The sequence below is a fragment of the Battus philenor genome, unplaced genomic scaffold, assembly GCF_028537555.1.
Source record: "Battus philenor isolate CCGP_79_NKW_IND1 unplaced genomic scaffold, ilBatPhil1.0.hap1 SCAF_25, whole genome shotgun sequence".
Lineage (NCBI taxonomy): Eukaryota > Metazoa > Arthropoda > Insecta > Lepidoptera > Papilionidae > Battus > Battus philenor.
The window spans coordinates 1845874-1865737 of record NW_027181688.1 but is presented as its reverse complement, the minus strand read 5'-3'; the positions used below and the strand labels follow the sequence as shown (position 1 = coordinate 1865737).

At 35.0% G+C, this 19864-nt stretch overlaps 1 protein-coding gene across 3 annotated transcripts in view; it reads left to right on the top strand.

Annotated features, from left to right (window-relative positions):
- sm (smooth) overlaps nucleotides 1–19864 on the top strand; it is a 543953-nt gene that overhangs the window by 172576 nt on the left and 351513 nt on the right. The window lies entirely within an intron of this gene.

Genomic DNA, 19864 nt, shown 5'->3' with positions numbered 1-19864 from the left:
AGCGGAAGTAGCTATATATTAGTCCTTTTCTTACTTAGGATGGACTTCCGCAAGTTTATTAAATACTAAGAACATTGTTACGTATACGGGATGATTAGAAATAGGAGTTTTAAAGTTTTTTACAAATACATTTACCCATTGAAACAATTTATAATTTAAATGTTCAGTTTGAATCATTTAAGTACATCCAGAGGAGAAATAAAATTGAACAACTCTATAATTATTATGTTTTTAGCTGTGGTACGGTGTCTACGGGTCACAGGTATCTAATTTCCAATACATCTAGTTGAAAATGTCCCGCATACAATGTCTTTGAGCTTAACAAGATCATATGTCCTACTTGCATGGCAGTCCGTGATATCTACTCCAGAATCATAAGTTCCTAGCCATCTGTTCTGAATGCTATGTTTCCAGTGCACTTGCCAATTCGTTGGGCTATATTGATTTCTTTCGTTCCTCTTACCTTATCTGATCTTACATTGCCATATTTGAACATAGCGCTCCGAATACTCCAAACGTGTCGTCATCGTGGATGTTATTATATATACGATTTCTTTCTTCGTGCTTATGTTTCGAGATTAGGTATTTGGCTTCAGACTGTATAATATATTTAAGATTATTCGCCAAATCTCGTTCATTTATCATCATTACAACACAGTTTGTTCTGAAAAGCATTGTAAGGTCGTAAATTTTAAATTCAATTACCAGAAAATTTGTTTGATGAAATTCAAAAATAGTATTGTTAAACTGCCAAAATGTCCGCAAGGTAGATGTGTCCTCGTAACAATAGACATTACTATCATCGCCTGCGAAGTAGACAAGACTGGATTACGTAGTATTTCTCTCATCACATCGCATCAGACTTGTGGCGATTCGCACAGTAGCCATTTAAAGTCGCAGATCATAAGATTTTGTTGAAACAATTCCAATTCATTTAGATGGATGTTGGAAAGCATATTATCATATGTGTTGATTAATATATTACAATTTTTTTAACATTTAAAAAAATTCAGAACGCAATTCGTCTAGTTGCTATTGATTGATCAATTATTTTGTCTATAATTGAAATAGATAATGCAGGATAATGGAAAAATATAAAAAACACATGAATGTAATATTTTTTATACTTATTTATTGATAAGCCTTAAGCAGATATGCGACACCGTGCATTTACTGTACATTATTGTCTTCAAAGTGGTATGTTGCAGTTTTTCATCATTATGCATTTAAGGGTTAATACAGCGTGAGAAATTATTAAACATATACAACTTCTATGCTGTTCCCTTCTCCTTTCGTTGTCTATACAACTGAGTTTCGTGACTATTCTTGGATAGTTAGTTGATATATATATATATATATATATATATATATATATATATATATATATATATATATATATATATATATATATATATATAAAAACGCCGCAAAACATTACTAAACTAACATTACCATAATTCAAAAGGCATTTTAAAAATAAATTTACAGAAAAAGGCTGTTATTCAGGAAACTAATATTTAAATGATTAGAATCCTTGGCAGATGATGTGTTGTTGTGAAGTTTCTTCCTCCTTCTTCTCCAGAACTTTCACAACTTGCGATGCAGAATAAAGTCAAAAATAAAATAGATTAAACTAAATAATAAGTTGACGCTCCATAAGAGTTCTAATGGAGCGTCAACTTATTTAAATAAAATTCTAATGTAATCTAAATAAAATTCTAATGTTGGATAAAGGTATTTTATTTTTATCTTAAAGAATTAAAAAAGATGTATTAATTGGTGAATATCGAAAGATACAGGCTACTACTGTACTCATTTCAAAAATATTGTTAAATTCCTCAGTTATAAATGACTAAATAAAGCAGTTGTCACTTGTACAAGGCATTAAAATCATGTTTGTATTTGATTGTTTTGGCTTCGTATAATCCAAACAAAAACATACCTGTGAACTGTTTTCGATGCGGTAATTTGTTTAGGATTCAAATTGAATGCTCGCATCTACAAAGGTCGGGGCGTCGTGAACGTCTGTTGACAGCTGGATGGATGGTTCAGATTGTAATCGGTGGTTTAACGAACCGAACCTGTGCGACGCTTATCGTAGCTTTAAACACCTTGTTGACTTGTCTCTTATCTTTTGTTATTTAAAAGGTGTTACTTGATAAAAGCTTTTTAAATGCATGTTATACTTGTCGGCGATAGATTCGATCATCCTGTTTTAGAAGTAGGCTATAAGAATCCTTAGTAATGCTGATTCATCGTCAATATTTACTACACGTATTATATATATATTTAAAGATATACATATTCTTTATATAAATATGATAATAAACTTCAATTATCGTGATGATTCCGTCAGCGTGTCAATGAACAACATATACACATATATATATATATATATATATATATATATATATATATATATATATAATTATAGTAAGTTATGGATTTTACTTTTTTGTATCATTTTGTGTTTTATGATATTATCTATTTTCATTTACCTTCATTAATTTATATCCGCACCGTCCAAACAGTTAATTGATAGGGAATCGCCATTAAACATGAATTGTACATGTAGTGCTATATACATACATAAATAATAATATATCAGTAAAAATGTATGTAGCAAAACTAAATATTTGCAACCAGAACAATGTCAAAGACGTCAAATATAGCGTGGAATGCCGATACAGCCTTCGTCCAATTATGATATTTTAAACAGGCTTCCTAGGCATTAGTTTTAAAATATATAACAAACTGCCGCCTAGAATTAAAAATAGTGGGAATCTTACGGAATTCTCGAATGTGCTAAGGCATTTTTTGACAGAAAATTCGTTGTACAATTTGCAGAAATATTGCGAAATGTGCGAGGCTGTTAAATTTTCTATTTTTTATTAGTCTTATTCTATTTATTTAAGAGAGTTATGTTATATTGTATTTTGTATACCATTGTTACGTGGTGTAATTATAGCGAATAAACTTTAACTATATTTATGTTTATTGGTTATATATCAAAGGTTTACAGGGTTGAATAAATATCTCTATATTTATTGATATTTAATTTTGTCGCCTGCTATTTGCCTAAGTTAATTTACAGTAAAAAGAAGATTTTTAAGCTTAGATTATATGTACTGCAGTATAATCTAACATAACTTCTTTTCAGCGATAAGAATAGATACCCACTGCAAGGCATAGATCTCCTATAAAGATAATCTCGATGAGCAGTCTTGCACTGAAGCAGCTATCTACTTCATATGATCATAACTGTGTCATTGGTTCACGTTGTGAGGGGTCTACCGCCTCGTGGTCATATTTGGAGAATCTTTCGGCCCCAACGGCCATCGTTTACAAGAGCAATGTGCCCTGTCCCTTGTTACTTTAGATGAGCATTTCGAGCTACCTAGATATCGAAGTACCTAGGTGTCGAGCTACATAGGTATCGAGCTACCTAAGTATCGAGAGCTACCTAGGTATCGATCCACCTAGGTATCGACCCGCCTAGGTATCGAGCCACTTAGGTATCGATCCACCTAGGTATCGATCCACCTAGGTATCGATCCACCTAAGTATCGAGCCACCTAGGTATCGAGCCACCTAGGCATCGAGCCACCTAGGTATCGAGCTACTTAAGTATCGAGCTACCTAGGCATCGAGCTACCTAGGTATCGCGCTACCTAGATATCGAGCTACCTTGGTATCGAGCTACCTAGGTATCGAACTGCCTAAGTATCGAGGTACCTAGATATCGAGGTACCTAGGAATCGAGCTACCTAGGTGTCGAGCTACCTCGGTATCGAGCTACCTAGGTATCGAGCTACCTAAGTTTATCGAGCTACCTATGTATCGAGGTACCTAGGTATCGAAGAGGTACCTAGGTAAGTTCTTATGAGGTCCATCGTATGTGACCACGTTTTGGATTCGTATATCATCAAAAGCTCACATTAGTCAAAGACCTTCCGTCTTCAAACATTGGGATATCTTTGACGAGATGAGTCAAAACTTTGCGACAATTCGATAGATAATAACATAGCACTATCACTTTTTTTATGAGTAATGAATATAATAAGATGCTATTTATAGCATGACTCATGCTAATATTAGCAGGATGAAATTAAAAAAAAAACTATCCGCACGAGATCGGTAAACCTCGTTAGCAATCTCAAGCTGCGAACGTTACGGTGTCGGACGACAAATTTATTAATTAAATTTTTGTACGAGCTAAATTAAGGCGCGGGGGTATTGGATTTTATTTTTCGGTCGTCAACGCAGCCATGTTGTATAACTCGGTCGGTTGGATTTAGTCGCGACAGCTTTCAATTAGCTTCTAAATTTAGTTCACATGTTTCATTTTTTTTTTTGACAAGTTATAACGAAAGTCTAAATATACATTGGTGTAAATTAAAGTAGAAATTGTTGAGGATCGAGATTTCTTCGGGGTATGTTCTCTGGAGTTGGAGCTTGTTGGATACAGGCCACTACTAATCGGTCTTTTTGGAATTCTATATCCAATAGAGAACATCCATCGAATTTTCTAGAATACTCGAGGTACCTCGAAATGTTTACTGCGCATTATTTTAATTTAATATTTTTTACGCTAGGATACATTTAAATAGTTTTATAATAAATAATAAACAAGAGTACAATGGGTGGTCTTATCACACGAGGCAATCTATTGCAGACAACCGTAATATGGAAACAATAAAAGTATAAATAATTCGTAGTTAACGCGTACTAAACATACATAACATATATACAAATATACATATATTATCTAATTAGTAAAGTTGTTATTTAATATTAGTGGGATCGAAAAGTAATGTCGTTTCTGTCGACATATATTGAAGAAAAACTGACTGACTTTTATCACATTGATTTTGTGTACTAGATGACAAAAGGTTGTTGATAACGAAGGTGAATATATATTGTTGATTAGAAATGAAGTCGTGTGAATTTAAACTAAGAAAGCGATATTACTTTCCGGTTCCCCTTATATATCACAACATTGCGAGATATAGTGCAGATGGGAGGTGCTGAAAAATATTTTTCTGTTCTGTTTGTCTGTGCCGTGTTGTAGCCTGAAAGGACAGCCTAAATCTATTATTGATGGTGACTAAAAAATTGGAAGGCTAATATCCGTTCCTTACATCACTTGACACCAATCTTTATCCCACTCTCCTCGTTGCAAAACACACAGTTGACCATTTAAGATGTTGGATTCAAACCCACTATCTACGATCGTAAATCCTGCGGTTTTTTTTTCTACTGACCGCTTTCCATGTCTTACTTTAAGATACATGCATGTCAATTTGTGACCTCCACAATTCATATGTTGGTGATATTGATATATTCTCGTGCTCTCTCGTATCTTTTAAAAGACAATTTCGTTTGAAATTATTAAGTACATACAATACAATTTAAACCATAATATAATATATATAAATCATAGTCTTTGTTGATCCCTGTTTAGTAATGTTTTTATTTGTTATGTCATTATTTGACTATAAATCATTGAATGTTCTCAGTGAGACAACTTATAAGGTAACAACTGTAACTAATTTTATATGTATAAGCTTCTAAGTTTGTACTTTCTTACCGCCTTTTGTTACTGTTTATCTCCAATAAAGTAAATAAATAAATAAACGTTAGGTCCTGTCTGCTACGTTAGTTCAGGCGTTTGTGATATGTTTTCTTCGGCCTCCACCTAACTAAAAAGGCTTCAAATTTTATCAGCCTAATCTTGTTATAAACGATAGATATCAAAAACATATATTAAAACTACAATGTTATTACGTACCGTTCCGAACATATAAGATCTGTATCTTCGAATTAAGACGGTTCGTGTTCAGCTGAAGGGTGTATTGGATTATTTATAAGGCAGCGCGTTGGATGAATTATTCAATGTTTCTTTCTTAATGTTTTTCTTCGCTCGGTGAACACGTTTAATGAACTTGTACATCATTTGAGCTGGTGCTATAATCATGATGTACGTGAAATTAATAAATATCACTGAAAACCCTTTAACGATTTAAGACAACATCTGGAGAATTAAATAAGGTAGGTGTAAACCACCTTCGATAACACTGTAATCGAATCAATACACAACGTAAAAGATAATTATTGCATATCGACCTTTGGAAAGAGACAATCTGATAATTTCGGCTTTGTATATCGTTATCTCTGTCCCACAAAATACAACGATTGACAAAACGTCACATAGCTAGTGTGAGACAGAGATAGTGCTCTACGAAGCCGATATCAGCCAGTCTCTTTCCAAAGATCGATGTGCAATATTTATTGCCGGGTAGTGTAACATATTTCGCGTTAAAATTTGCACAAGGGATTTAGGAAATATATTAGAATAGACGCAAAAAGAATTGACATCGGTATATTCGTTCGTCTACCATTCACTAATTGAAATAGCATAGTGGATTAGCAAGTTAATAGCGGTTAGCAAGCCACATAGCATGTAGGACAGATAGCCGTAAGGGTTACGGAACCCAAGCGTAAATAAAGAAGTCCATTCACAAGGATAGACGACCTTGAAAAGATCGATGCTGTCTTATTTGAATTTTACGGGGAGATCTAAGCCCAGCTGTGAACTTCTTACGACAGAAATGATGATAATAATTGTTCTTTTGCCAACTAATTTTGAACCGATCACAGTAAGGCTGTTGAATTTAATGTACAAGTGATATAGCAGCGTTATATATCCACAAATGCTTGGTATTCGTTTCAAAAGGTCTTGTACCCCTGCTTAAAAACAGGAGTCGGTAACTCGTCTTAGTTGCAAAGTCAAATAAAACGGGAGATAACGTCTCTTCAGTCATAATCGTTCAACATGTTTTACTATCAACACATGCTACTTTAGACTTTATCCTCAATGCATTAGATTTTAAAGTTCTTTGAACTTTTCAATAAAAGGTTTCGTGTAAAAATGTAGTATAAAAGCGGTAAATGGTGTGATAAGGTAAAGTAAGTTTTATAGCTTAAGGAATAGAGTTGTAATCGCTTTGTTAGTTTACAGCTCGTGTGAGATTGGCGCAAGGTGCCAGCCGGGCGAGAAATTCAAATAAGAGACGGTTTAAAGACAGCTTGTTAAAGAGGAGTTTCGCGTTCGTGACGCCTTTTGTGTTATTGAGTAAAATATTTTGCGACAAACCGGCGGTTTCGTGGTGGTATTCTCTCTTACATCTTCTGTTATATTGTTTTATTAGTTCTTTGTTATAATTATCTAAATGCCTCTGGTGGTGAGGTTCTTCTTTTCAGCTGATGTACGCCCACTGCAAGGTATAGGCCTGCTCCAAAGCTGCCCACATTCAGCGACTTCCTGTAGCCATAACTATATTGTCAGTCCACTTAGTGGAATCCTGTCCACGCCGCCACCCCTGGTGTGGTTACAATAGATATTTTAGTATACAGCTATGTATTCTTATGGTACCGTACCGTAATTGGTGTAACATAACTCCTAAAGATGCCCCGTGGAGGGGTGAAACACGTGTTGAGCAATTTAACGGTGGCAGTTGTGTAATTCGCATTGTTTGCCGCATACGCATTTATCAGCGGGCTGGCGGTCGGTGCATTTTATTGCACGACTACCACTGCATGTGCGGAAGTGGCTAAATATTGGTCCTTTTCTTACTTAGGATGGACTTTCGCAAGGTAACGCCTGATTCCATTAAATATTATATTTATTGTGACGCTTTCGGGTTTATTTCCAAGACGCCTTTTTAGCCTCCGAACAATACACAGATACTTCTCGTAGTGATTCGTTAGACCTTAGATTCATAACATGACCGGTTGAAAGTCGGTTTAACTATCGTCTTCGTATACCTAAGTGATGTCATTCCAAATTTTGGACGGACATCTTGCGCTGTGCTTATCGATTTTTGGTCGACTCCAGAACCTAACATTCCAGAGGCTATATAACCCACCAAGATCTCATTCCCCTATTCGACTTCATAGAAACCTTCCGAGCATATAGCCCTGGTCCGTTGAGTAACTAGATATATTGATCAGAGTTTACTTACTCATTTCGTCACACTGATAGGTCGATCCGTGACGTCATCACACGTTTGTCATTTGCAATGTGATGACGTAAGCAGCGCCTACCTACCCCTTAACGCGGGAGCGTATTTCACGTCCGCCCGACTCATCGCGCACCGTGTCAAAAGATATTCACGCTGACTGCATGTTTTTTTTTTACAAAGGCGACGTAAAAAGCTGATTTCTTCAACTCCACTTATCTTACGCTCGATTTTTTCGACTCGTCGAGTTTTTACGAAATGCGAAATTATAGAATTCCTGTCTTGGATTTCGAATTACATTTACATTAGAGGTTTTACGGTATAGCCCATACGTGAGTTTGTACCTGTATGCATGTATTATTTTTATTTTATTTTACTATACTGGAGATAAACAGAAACAAAAAGAAGTGAGAAATTAGAAACTTAGAAATATATAAATACATTTAAAAAACATTTAAGTTAAACGGTTTTTTGATACCCATATTGTGGTGGTTGTGGAAAAATATGTACCTAGTCCGCCATATTGGAACGGCGTCCATCTTGAATTTTAAATTTTGACATAATCATCGTGTTTTACTAGTGTAGCCCTTTCATTTGATACCCATATTGAGAGGGTTAAGGAAAAATATGTAATCCGCTATATTGTATCGGCGGCTATCTTAGATTTGTAATGTTATTGATTTTATTATATTGTATTGTCATCTAAATTAAATGTGTGTACCAAATTTCAGATCAATCTGACAACGGGAAGGTGCTTAAATTTCAATTTCTAATTTTGACCCAAATAAATAAACAAATATATACCGTACGGATCGAACTAAATAAAACCGTTTAAAAATTAGTTACAATTGTGTCATTGTAACTATCTCACTAAAGTCATTTAATGAATCAAAGTCAAATGATAATAAAATAAAACAAAAACATCACCGAACAGAAATCAATAATCCAATGCATTCCGCAGAACAGACAGTAATAATTACGAGTAACAGCAAGCAATCACATTCGAATGAGATCAAAATTGTCTTTTAAAAGATACTGTTTTTCTATTTTACAATAAAATTAATCGTTGATTTATTATAATGCTGGATGATTTGCAGCAGTATTTTGTCGACCTTTTTTATGGCCCCCGTTTTTTGGGACCTCTGGTACACCTAGCTTATTGTGAGAAAAGGACGAATACATTTTTTATAATTTTTTCTCGTGTCTTTTTATTTTCAAATTTTTCTTTTAGTATTAACGTAATTCTAACATTGTCATTCATTCTTAATGTTCCTTCTTTACATTGTCTTCCATCATCTTCTCAATTATCACAGTCTAGTTCTATCCGTAACAATGTGTCTCAGTCTATACTTATTTTATCAGATCTTAAGTTATTTATTTGCTTAAAATTATTAGTTATTTTTTTATTTAAAGTTTTATTTTATTACCATATTACTTTTATCGCCTTAGCCTTTCTAAAATTCTTGCGCACTAAGTTACAAATATTTTTTTGCATTAAAGTGAAAGGGTTAAACACGTGTTGAGTTGAAAATCGACTTTCGAATTGAACTTAACAATCAAAATGCCCACCCGTGTGGCGGACTTCATGTTGGGAAAAACTGAGATAAACGATCTTTAATAAAGTAACGAACCTTTTAAAGTTTAAAAGGCTATGTTAGTAATAGTTTAGTCTTTGTAAGTCTGTTGTAAATCGCTGGCATCTCAACTTGGGCCCGTACCCAATGATTTACAGCAGTGATTCCCAAAGTAGTCTATTTCGACCCCTAGGGGTCTATGACAACCTGCAAGGGGTCTACGTCAGCGAAATAAAATTTAGGGGTCCATGAAATAAAAATGGGGGTCCACGATAGTGGATCACAACACATACACAGATAGTTAGCACAGCTATTTACTTACATCATACTATCTTTTAATATCAAAACATTTACATCATTTATAAAAGTACCCATGAAGTAAAAAAAATATTTTATATGTTTATAAAATTGTGTAAGTAGTAGGATGTTGGTATTCGCTTTGTGGTCGCAATACTTTTGAACTTGTAAAACCTGTGTGTCGCAGTCTCAGAGCTTCCGCTACCTTGCACTGACTTGTTCAATTCGTCACTATAAATACGAATATGGGACAAACAAATAAATTTACAGGAAATCAATTTCAGTTAAGTAGGGGGTCTACCCAACACGGAAAAACATGGCAAGGGGTCTACGACACAAAAAGTTTGGGGAACTCTGATTTACAGTAACCACATGTGCATGTCATCTCAATGCTAGAAGAGCATAATCTGATACAAAGTAGTGTAATAATGATCTTACATCCCCCTTTCCTCGTAGCTTTAAGTTGAAGGATGTTTTTATACTACCTACGACTTAAAGGTAATTTTAAATATTTTTTTTTGTTGTGAAGTAACGTGGTAATAAAAATTGTATCGATGCACAAGTGTAAATATTAAATCGCTATTAATGGTTGGTTAGGTTTCAAATAGCATTTGAAAGTTTCCGAAACGTCTCAGTCGAAAAGCCGTCGCCGTCAAAGGCGACTCTGCCCGCCTATATATTCATAAAGGGATTACGCGAGATGATCCCGCATCGGGCCCGGCGCCTTCCTGAGCTCGCGAATAAGAAAATCCTTTCATATTTAAATTCAGGAGCCGTCTGGAACTAAATTAGAGTTTTCACTAAATTAGATTGGAGACGGGCGACGTTCGTTGCGCTTGCCTTGCCGATCTTATCGCGGGCGGCTCGGACGGCGGGTCTGAGGCATAAGATGATGCGGGTAAATATTGTCACTCTTAACGAAGTGTCCCATAAATCAACGTCAAACATAAATCTATCTCAATAGATATACAGCATAGAAAGGTGGTTTGGTAAGTTGAACTAGCAGTAGGCAGGTTATGTAACACTTTATGGTTCTTCTTCCACATTATAGCATGTTCAGATACATGAGTAAAAGTCAATGGAAGATGCTGAATGTATTTCGCTTCAAATTAGTTGTGAATTTATTTTTGTATGCTGTCTCATAAAAAAATAAAAACCAAAAATTTGTCTAAAAAATTTAAAAAAAAATTAACATTTAGGGAGATGAAAAATAGATGTTGTCTGACTCTCCACCCTGGCCGATGTGCACGCTGAGATTCACGAAAATCGGTCGAGCCGTTTCGGAGGAGTTTCGGGCCGTTTCAATCCCACACACCGGGACACGAGAATTTTATATGTTAGATTGTATCCCGGGAATTGAACCAGTGAAATATGATCGCAAGTCTCTGTCCTTACCGTAGGGCTAGCTTTACTCAGCACATGTGGTAAAGTATTTTTTTTTTAATTTTAGGAAAGAAATTAATATTAATATATAAGTGAACGAAATAGTTTCAATATATAATTAAAAATACAGTTACCCATCTATCTATCGTAAACGACCACGCCTCAGATACGTACGTCATCACCTGTAACATACATTGTTCTAATAATCTTTCATCTAGGAATGAGAAGGAGGCAAGGAAGGTGATGTGTTAAAGATATGGAAGATAAGAGAAGAAAGATTGGGAAATATAAAGGATAATGGTGAATCAAATTAAAATATTAACCCGATAATGTCAAATATTTAATGGAATCAGGCGTTGCCTTGCGGAAGTCCACCTTAAGTAAGAAAAGGACCAATATTTAGCCACTTCCACACATGCAGTGGTAGTCGTGCAACAAAGTGCACCGCCCGCCATCCCGCTGATAAATGCGTATGCGGCAAACAATGCGAATCACACAACCGCCACCGCCAAATTACTCAACACGTGTTTCACTCCTCCACGGGGCATCTTCAGGAGTTATGTTACACCGATTAATGCCAAACACAGAGTGCCTCTGATAATGTTAAGTTGAAATAAAACACTTTGGTCGAAAGCCTTCGGCTGCTTAATAGTAAGTCAGATGTGCATAAATAAAAAATGCTGATATGTGCTTATGTGTATAACTTATTTAGAACAGGAGGTAATATTAGTTTCCTGTGTAGTAGAGAATGTGTTCGCTCCTGTCGTTTGCGCCGCTCTACCGGAGAGCCTGTTGGCCGTGATGCTGAATATTCATACGGCGCCTTGTTAAGTTTATTTAGATCATAGTGAGATGTTTGTTGCAATTAATTTCGCGACGGGGTCGACCTCGGTCATTAACTAGATGAAATCCTGTCATATTGTTTGTATTTGTCACCGAAATGTACATACTTCGTAAGATGGACGGACAAGAAGCTGAAAGGGGATATTAATTTATTATAGCTTGCTATAATAAATAGATTTCTTTTGCATAATCTTTCGTATAAACAAAATAAAGATTTATTACCTAAAAACTAAATTGTTGATTGAACAGATCACGTAAATGTTTTTTATTTAATAATATAATAAAATAACATAGATGAAAACCAAAAAATAAAGAAAGTTCATATGGATGTCTACCAAACAAACTTTGAAATGAGAGACACGGAGGAGAGGGTGTACATAAAAAAAATCTGACAACGTAACTCCTTTTGGACTATGCAAATTTTCAAAAATGTGTTCGGGTATTAAGAATGCTAGTCAAGCGCTTCAAAATCAAGCAGTAGGTGCTTGATAAGCATCTGGGATTGCATTTTTTGCCTAGAGATATGCTCTAAGATAAGGTTCTTTTCGAACTGATTGAGCCATCTCCATTCCTTTATCGGACTACTAGGCGCAGGCAAAAGTTTCATCTATACGTTGTTGACATACCCAAATGTCGAACTAAACGGTTTGACAGTTCACTTTTGGTAAGAGTCGTCAAGATTTGGAACTACCTGCCTGGGTCTAATTTTCCTGATGGGTTGAACTCTGGAACCTTTAAGAGTAGAGTGAACAGGTTTCTTTTGGATGGGCGTGTACCAACTTCGTCTTCATCTACACTTTCCGTCAAGTGAGATGGAAGACAAACGCCAATTCCATTATAACTATATAAAAAATGCTTACACGATACAGTCGAATTTACAGAACTATAATATATGTCTTAGATATCCAAAAACGAAAGCAAAGATTTTGATGAAAGACTTAATTATTAGGATCTATGTTTCACAAACATTGGCGCCTGTGTCTGTGTTTAATATTTAAAAAAAAACATTTTTACATGTTACAGTGTTTAGTAACTCTGTTGACGACTGTCTGGATCATATAAAACCTCTTTATATTTATATTTTTTTTATATTGTCAGTTTGTGTCGGTATGCAGATTTGTCTGTTCGTTTGTTCTGTCAGTCTATTGTTACGTATTATTTCTTTCTCTATCAACTTTCGCATACTTTTGTAACATTGTAATTAAATCGCAACCATCATTTTTTATTTATTTAATCTGTTTATAAAGTCCACACGCTCGCCAACAAATTCCTTTACTCTTTTTTAAAGAGGCTTTAATGTAATGATCTCATATTTATTTACGTCAGAGTTCCCCAAACTTTTTTGTGTCGTAGACCCCTTGCCATGTTTTAGACCCCTACTTACCTGATATTGATTTCCTGTAAATTTCTAACTGTAGTGAAGTTTAGTTTTAAAAACTTAAAGTAAAAACACATGTTAATTTATACATTTATTAATTGAATTTAAATTAAAACTACTCAAAATAAATTTTGTAACTGTTATGTAAAATGTACGTAAACATATTAATAATTTTTTACTTCATAGGTACTTTTATAAATAATGTAAATGTTTTAATATTATAGAATAGTATGATGTAAGTAAATAGGTAATATCAGTGTATGTGTTGAGATCCATAATCGTGGACCTCCATTTTCATTTCATGGACCCCCAAATTTTTTTCGCTGACGTAGACCCCTTGCAGGTTGTCATAGACACCTAGGGGTCGATATAGACCACTTTTGGAATCACTGGTTTACATAGACGATGTCCATATAATAAGAAAGGGACTAATATATAGCTACTTCCGCTATGCAGCAGTAGTCGCAGTAGTAGAGTAGTAGTAAAGTCTTTCCGTTCGTAACAATATTATAGCTATGTCATAATTCAATCTCTGATCAGTCTTAGTGTAGAATTTAGCTTAAGTGTTATTTCTTTGCAATAAGCTGTGTCGTTTTCATTCAAGACCCCTCTCTGACCTCCGAAAATTAAAATAACAATGTCCAGTTTTTAAAATTAAGTTTAGTGCGACCACTTACAGGCTCCTCCATATTGCCATCCTCAGGTTATTTGCCAGTGTTTATGCATTGGTTGTACAAGCACCAAACTTAAGACATTCGTTTTTAAATTCTGTTGTAGTAATTTCTAGAATCAAATTATTAATAAATATTTTTTTTATGGCCCCCGCTATTGGGGGCCTCTCGTACCCCCTATCTTTTGTGGGACAGGGACTTTTTGGGCAAATTTATTTAATTTTTCACAGAATTTTTTATTATTTTCTTTCTCTTCTTTTATACTTCACATTGTCTTTCGGTCTATTCTTTCATTCTACAATTCTACTGACTTTCCCTTTTGCTCTGTATCACCTTTCATTTCTTTTAACATTTTCTTAAATTACATTGTTATTTTATATCACATTTTTATTACTTAGATTCTATAATTATTTTATATCACAGTATTATAAATTATTTTGCTTTTATTTTGTCTTTATTATCTATTTATTTGGAATTATTAATTTTTATTTCTTTCTATAGCATTATTTATAATTTTTTTAAATTAATGTTTATTGAAATTATAAAGTTAATTTCTGTATATAACATTACGTAAGGCTATATTGATTTGATTAAATATTGTAATTCAGATGTGGAGCGTTTTAAATAACATAAACACATGAAACATTCAGCGGAGACGTCATAAGCTTGGTGGAAGCCGTCGAAAAATCTTCACACGAAATCGGTTTCTATTACGAGTGTACTAAGGTATATAATGCCGTGTACGCCATCGACAGTTGTCACCGAAATAAATTGTAACGGAATTGTGCAGTGCTGTCTAAAATCGTCCCTAAATGTCGTCTTATGTCAGTGTCTCCTCACAACTCAGTGGGTAGCTTCAGCGAGAAGCACAGAGTAATTATAAACAGAGCCTCTGTGATTTTTCTTATTAATTTAATCACGTCAATGTTGTTTTATATAGGTTAGGTAGGCAATGTTAGAGACAACACCTAACGAGATGGAGCACAAAAATTAAAACGCTTGGATGAAAGATAGAAAGTTTATTTTAAAGGTCATCCGCCTACAACATCAGATACAACAACGCCGTAATAAATTATTTATATACGAATGAAATAATTTTATATAAAACTTTTACTACTCATTTGTAAATATTAAACATTGATTCAAAATTAATATAAAATAGTCTTTAATTACATATTCTATCACAGCACTAAATATTTAATACAAATTCACAAACAACATAACATATGTCACTTGACGTCGTTCGTCATTGTTATATTTAATAATATTTTTCGGCGTGAGACGCGGTTTTGACAACCGCCTACAAATCACACGCTGCGCGTCCTTAGTTTTTGCGCATGCGTAGACTGATGGATTGAAAGATAAGCCATTTACATACAGGCTGTGGTGGTTGTTGAAGTAAAAGCTCTGGTGCGAAGGTATTACTTACTACCATTTACAAAATTTAAAAAAGGAATAATTAAAGTCAGTTGATGGAAAATGTCTAGTATTCAATAAACGAATATTTGAATGACAAGAATCATTAGTAATGATGTAGCTTAATTGTTTTGATTTCATTCTGTACTAAACTTTGTTAAAAGTACGTGTTGTTGTGGAGTTTCTTCTGGAGGCACGAGCTATAATGTCTGGAATAGATCGTCATAAAAAAAATGTCTTGTAATTCGAATTTTGAAAATGCTTTTTTTGTATTATTATTTCTGAAATCATTGATTTTTGGATATGGTGTCTCGTACAATATGACAGCAAATGAGCTTGTGGGATTCTTCCTAGAGTCTGTAGTCTTGGTGGTAATGATAACACGTATTTCAAAATAGAAGTTTGCAAGTTCATTCTATTGTTTGGATGAAGTTAATGCTGTTAACCTTTAGGCTTTTACAGCTACGTCGGATATGAGTTCACGGAGTGGAAGGGTCCGTGAACTATACTAAAAACTAAAGCATTCGTGTTTCTGAACCAACATTTGACACTCTGATGGAAGTAGTGGCAGCTAAGAGGAGGCTTACCTGGTCGTGTCAGTGTTGTGTAGTGTGTATATGTTTGTGTAGTGTGAAATAGAGGGCAGCGTGGACCACTCGGCAATCTAAGGAAGGATACTGATCCTATTTCAGATCACCCACGTTCTTCGTGACGACTGGGTTTGGCAGCTGACACCGTTTGCGTAACGGAAAGTGGAATACTCTCCATTCATACTTTACATCATACTGTACATTCATTCAAGCTTATCCCATATTTATATCGATATAAAACAATATTCAACTAGCTGTCAGCCAATCAAAACTAGTCTAGAGTGCTCTCTTATGCCAGATTTATGTTAAAAATATATTTCTGTGGAATTCCCCTTTTCTATACGACGTAATATAGCTCCTACAGACTATAACATTCAACTCAAGGTTTTACACGTATTATCAATCACCTTGTATATGTTAATATTAATATACTCTGCGGTTTTGTTTATCTATGGTAAACGCATGATTTAGCCCGCCGGTACACTCGGGAGCGGGTAATTGCGGACGCCGTTGGATAATTTTGATTCACGACGTGCGATAGTGCAGATCGTATATCTGCACGGCGGCTAAACGTATTAGGGTAGACGCGTAGACATTTTAACGACTGTACAACCTCGTGTGATTTAATTGGAAATGACACGCTGGTCTCTATAAGTGAATTATGATGATTTGGTACGAATGGCGTGATAATGTAATTTATATGGAATTGTGAGTCGAACTTATTAGGTTTGTAGGTGGGTAGTTGAGTAAAAGTTCGTCGTAGGTACCAGAAATACTATTTAATATTGCTAGTCGATTTGGTTCTTGATTGTCTTCTTTTGCTTCATTTGGCTTCTGTATCGTTTCTATGATGTTTTTGTTGTTAGCACTAGGCTTTTGCAGCTTCATCGGAAATGAGTTCACGAAACGGAAGGGTTCGTGTACTATACTAGAACTAGAGCATTCGGGTTTTCAAACCTACATTAGACACTCGGATGGAAGATGAGGCAGTAAACGCAAGGCTTTCTTGGTCGAATCAGTGTTATTGTTTGTGTAAAGAGTGTGGAGTCTTTTGGCTGGCTATATTCGAATGTTGATGCGCGCTGTTAGCCGTTTTAGCTTTTACAGCTTCATCGGAAATGAGTTCACGAAACAGAAGGGTTCGTGTACTTTACTAAAACTAGAGCATTCGGAATTTTGAACCTACATTAGACACTCGGATGGAGGATGAATCAGTGTTATTGTTTGTTTAAAGAGTTCGGAGTTTTTTGGCTGGCTATATTCGCCAGGGCTCGCGGATCCGAAATTCGCAAGCCCTGAGTCCTAATAAACTAAAAAAAATCTACGTCAGATGCGTCACCTGACGTATCGTATTAGCTAATTGTTACCTAGTCGGTTTTCGAAGAAAGGTGTGATCCCTTCCTCCGAAGACTTTTTATCTGAATTGATATCGGAGATGGGAGAGAACCGATTGGAGTAGCCGGTACGTGCGGCAGTGTTGCAGATGAACACGCAGGCGGCGTTTTTTAAAACCGATTCGGTTGTCGTTCGCTCGCCGTCTTTTGTTTTCTATAGTCTATAGTCTCGTGTGAAGTTTGTGCTGTTAGCCTTGCGGCTTTTACAGCTTCATCGGTAATGAGTTCACGGAACAAATGGGTCCGTGAACTATATGTTTTGGTTTCTTTATTTTGCCGCTATATACATTTTGCGTAGTACAACTTGTGGGTGAGTGAGCCCGTACCCAGTCTGCGCGTAGGTACTGTGCGAACGAGACAGCGCTAGGTATTAATGTTTGACGTACTATTGGTTGATTGGGCGGTCCCCATAGGTTAAATGTTAAGGTAAAATATGACTAGTTATATTAAATGAGTTTAAATATATACTTTCCGTTTTACCTATTGTCTCATTAACATCAATTAAAATCCTGAATAATTTTTTTGGAAATTCCTACTGTGACATGTAAAAATAAGTCCAAAAACATATGTATGGTAACTATACTGTTTATTATATAATGATTTATCACGTTAATTGCGTTAGGAGATCTAAAAGACTCCCTACGCTTTACGTTCCCTACTTTATATTACTTACACAACAAGCTTATACATATTTTTTTATATGTTGTCAAGAGTGGTGTAATATATACATTCCTTTTTACCGATTGTGTCATTAACATAGATTTCAAATTTTGATAGTGATCAGAAACCTCCTATTGTTAGAAGTAAAAAGAAGTCAAAATATGTATATTTGTTAACTACACTGTATATAATATTTATATTTAAAGAATATAGGCATTCCTTAGGAATAATGTATTGGCTTGTAGACTATTTCAATGTTTTATCAAATATGTATAATCTCTCTATTTTGTCTGTTATTTTTGAGTCAGAAGCATTCATCATCAATAAACTTACGTCAAAGAGATTCATCGAATGTTGAACAATTTATTTTTGAATATGAAATATTTAGGATAGATAAAAAATAAATATCATTTATGTGATATGGACTTTCATGTGTGCAATACGGCCGGTTGGAAGTGGACTGTATCGGTATTTTCCAATGATCTTGTGGGCGATCCAATCGCTTGCCGATTCGCGATAAGATGAAAAGTGTCGTACCCACGTCAAACTTATTCGTATATATTTATGGAATAATTTTGCGTGGGCTATATGTTGTGAATATGGTAAATTCCCCGCACACCGTCTTCGACGCTAAACACCTCGGGGAGTTCCCTGGACGCTATCTACAAACGATCGCATCAATCCAATACTTCGGCGTTAAAGTTTTGAAATTCGAACTTGTGATGCCCTTTGAGAGTTTTCGACTTGGAGTTTGGATGTTTTTATAACATATGGCTACATGAATGCGAATGACGTAGTTTCATTTTATTTGACTGTAAAAAGCGTTCCAGGTGTACAACGTTACCTAGGGATTGACACGCTGAAGTTGTGTGTTCTTAACACTAGATTTCCCAAAGAAGTTTTTTTGACTGCTTTTTGCTTTTGTTTTGAAAAAAATATTATATATATATATATTTATATATATATATATATATATATATATATATATATATATATTAATTTAAAAAAATTTGTACGCATAAGTTTTTCTTTCACATTTTGGGCAATATAGTATACCTATATTTAATATTAAATTTCAGTCCTTCTAATGTTAATAGATTTATTAGACTTTATAAATATTAAAAACCGTAATTTTTCTGTAATTCTTCTTAATATTCTGTTTCATGCGTTTATAAATAGCAACTGTTGATATTATCCAGTTCTTCACAACAGATCAGCGTTCGGACCCGGTGATAGCTTACTACATGTAATGTTAAAATAATCAAATATTCAAAAGCGCATGTGAATGCCTGCTTGAATGAGAATATTTTGAAATTGAATTTAGTTCAGTGGGCATGGCACACCGCACGTGCGACCGATTGGAAAGTCTTTCTAGTTGTGATCAGGAGTTGGTAGACGCGGTGGGGGTCCCTGTTACATCGTGGTCCCGTACTAAGTGGAGCAACCGGACAGTTAGGGTCGATGGAAGTCATTGGCTTTTATTTTATTTAATATTACTTACCTGTACCGCTGTGTTTTTGAAATTCATCGAATTTCAGGCTTGTTGAAATTGACGAACTAAGTAAGAAAAGTACCAATATTTAGCCACTTCCGCACATGCAGTGGTAGTCGTGCAATAAAGTGCACCGCCCGCCAGC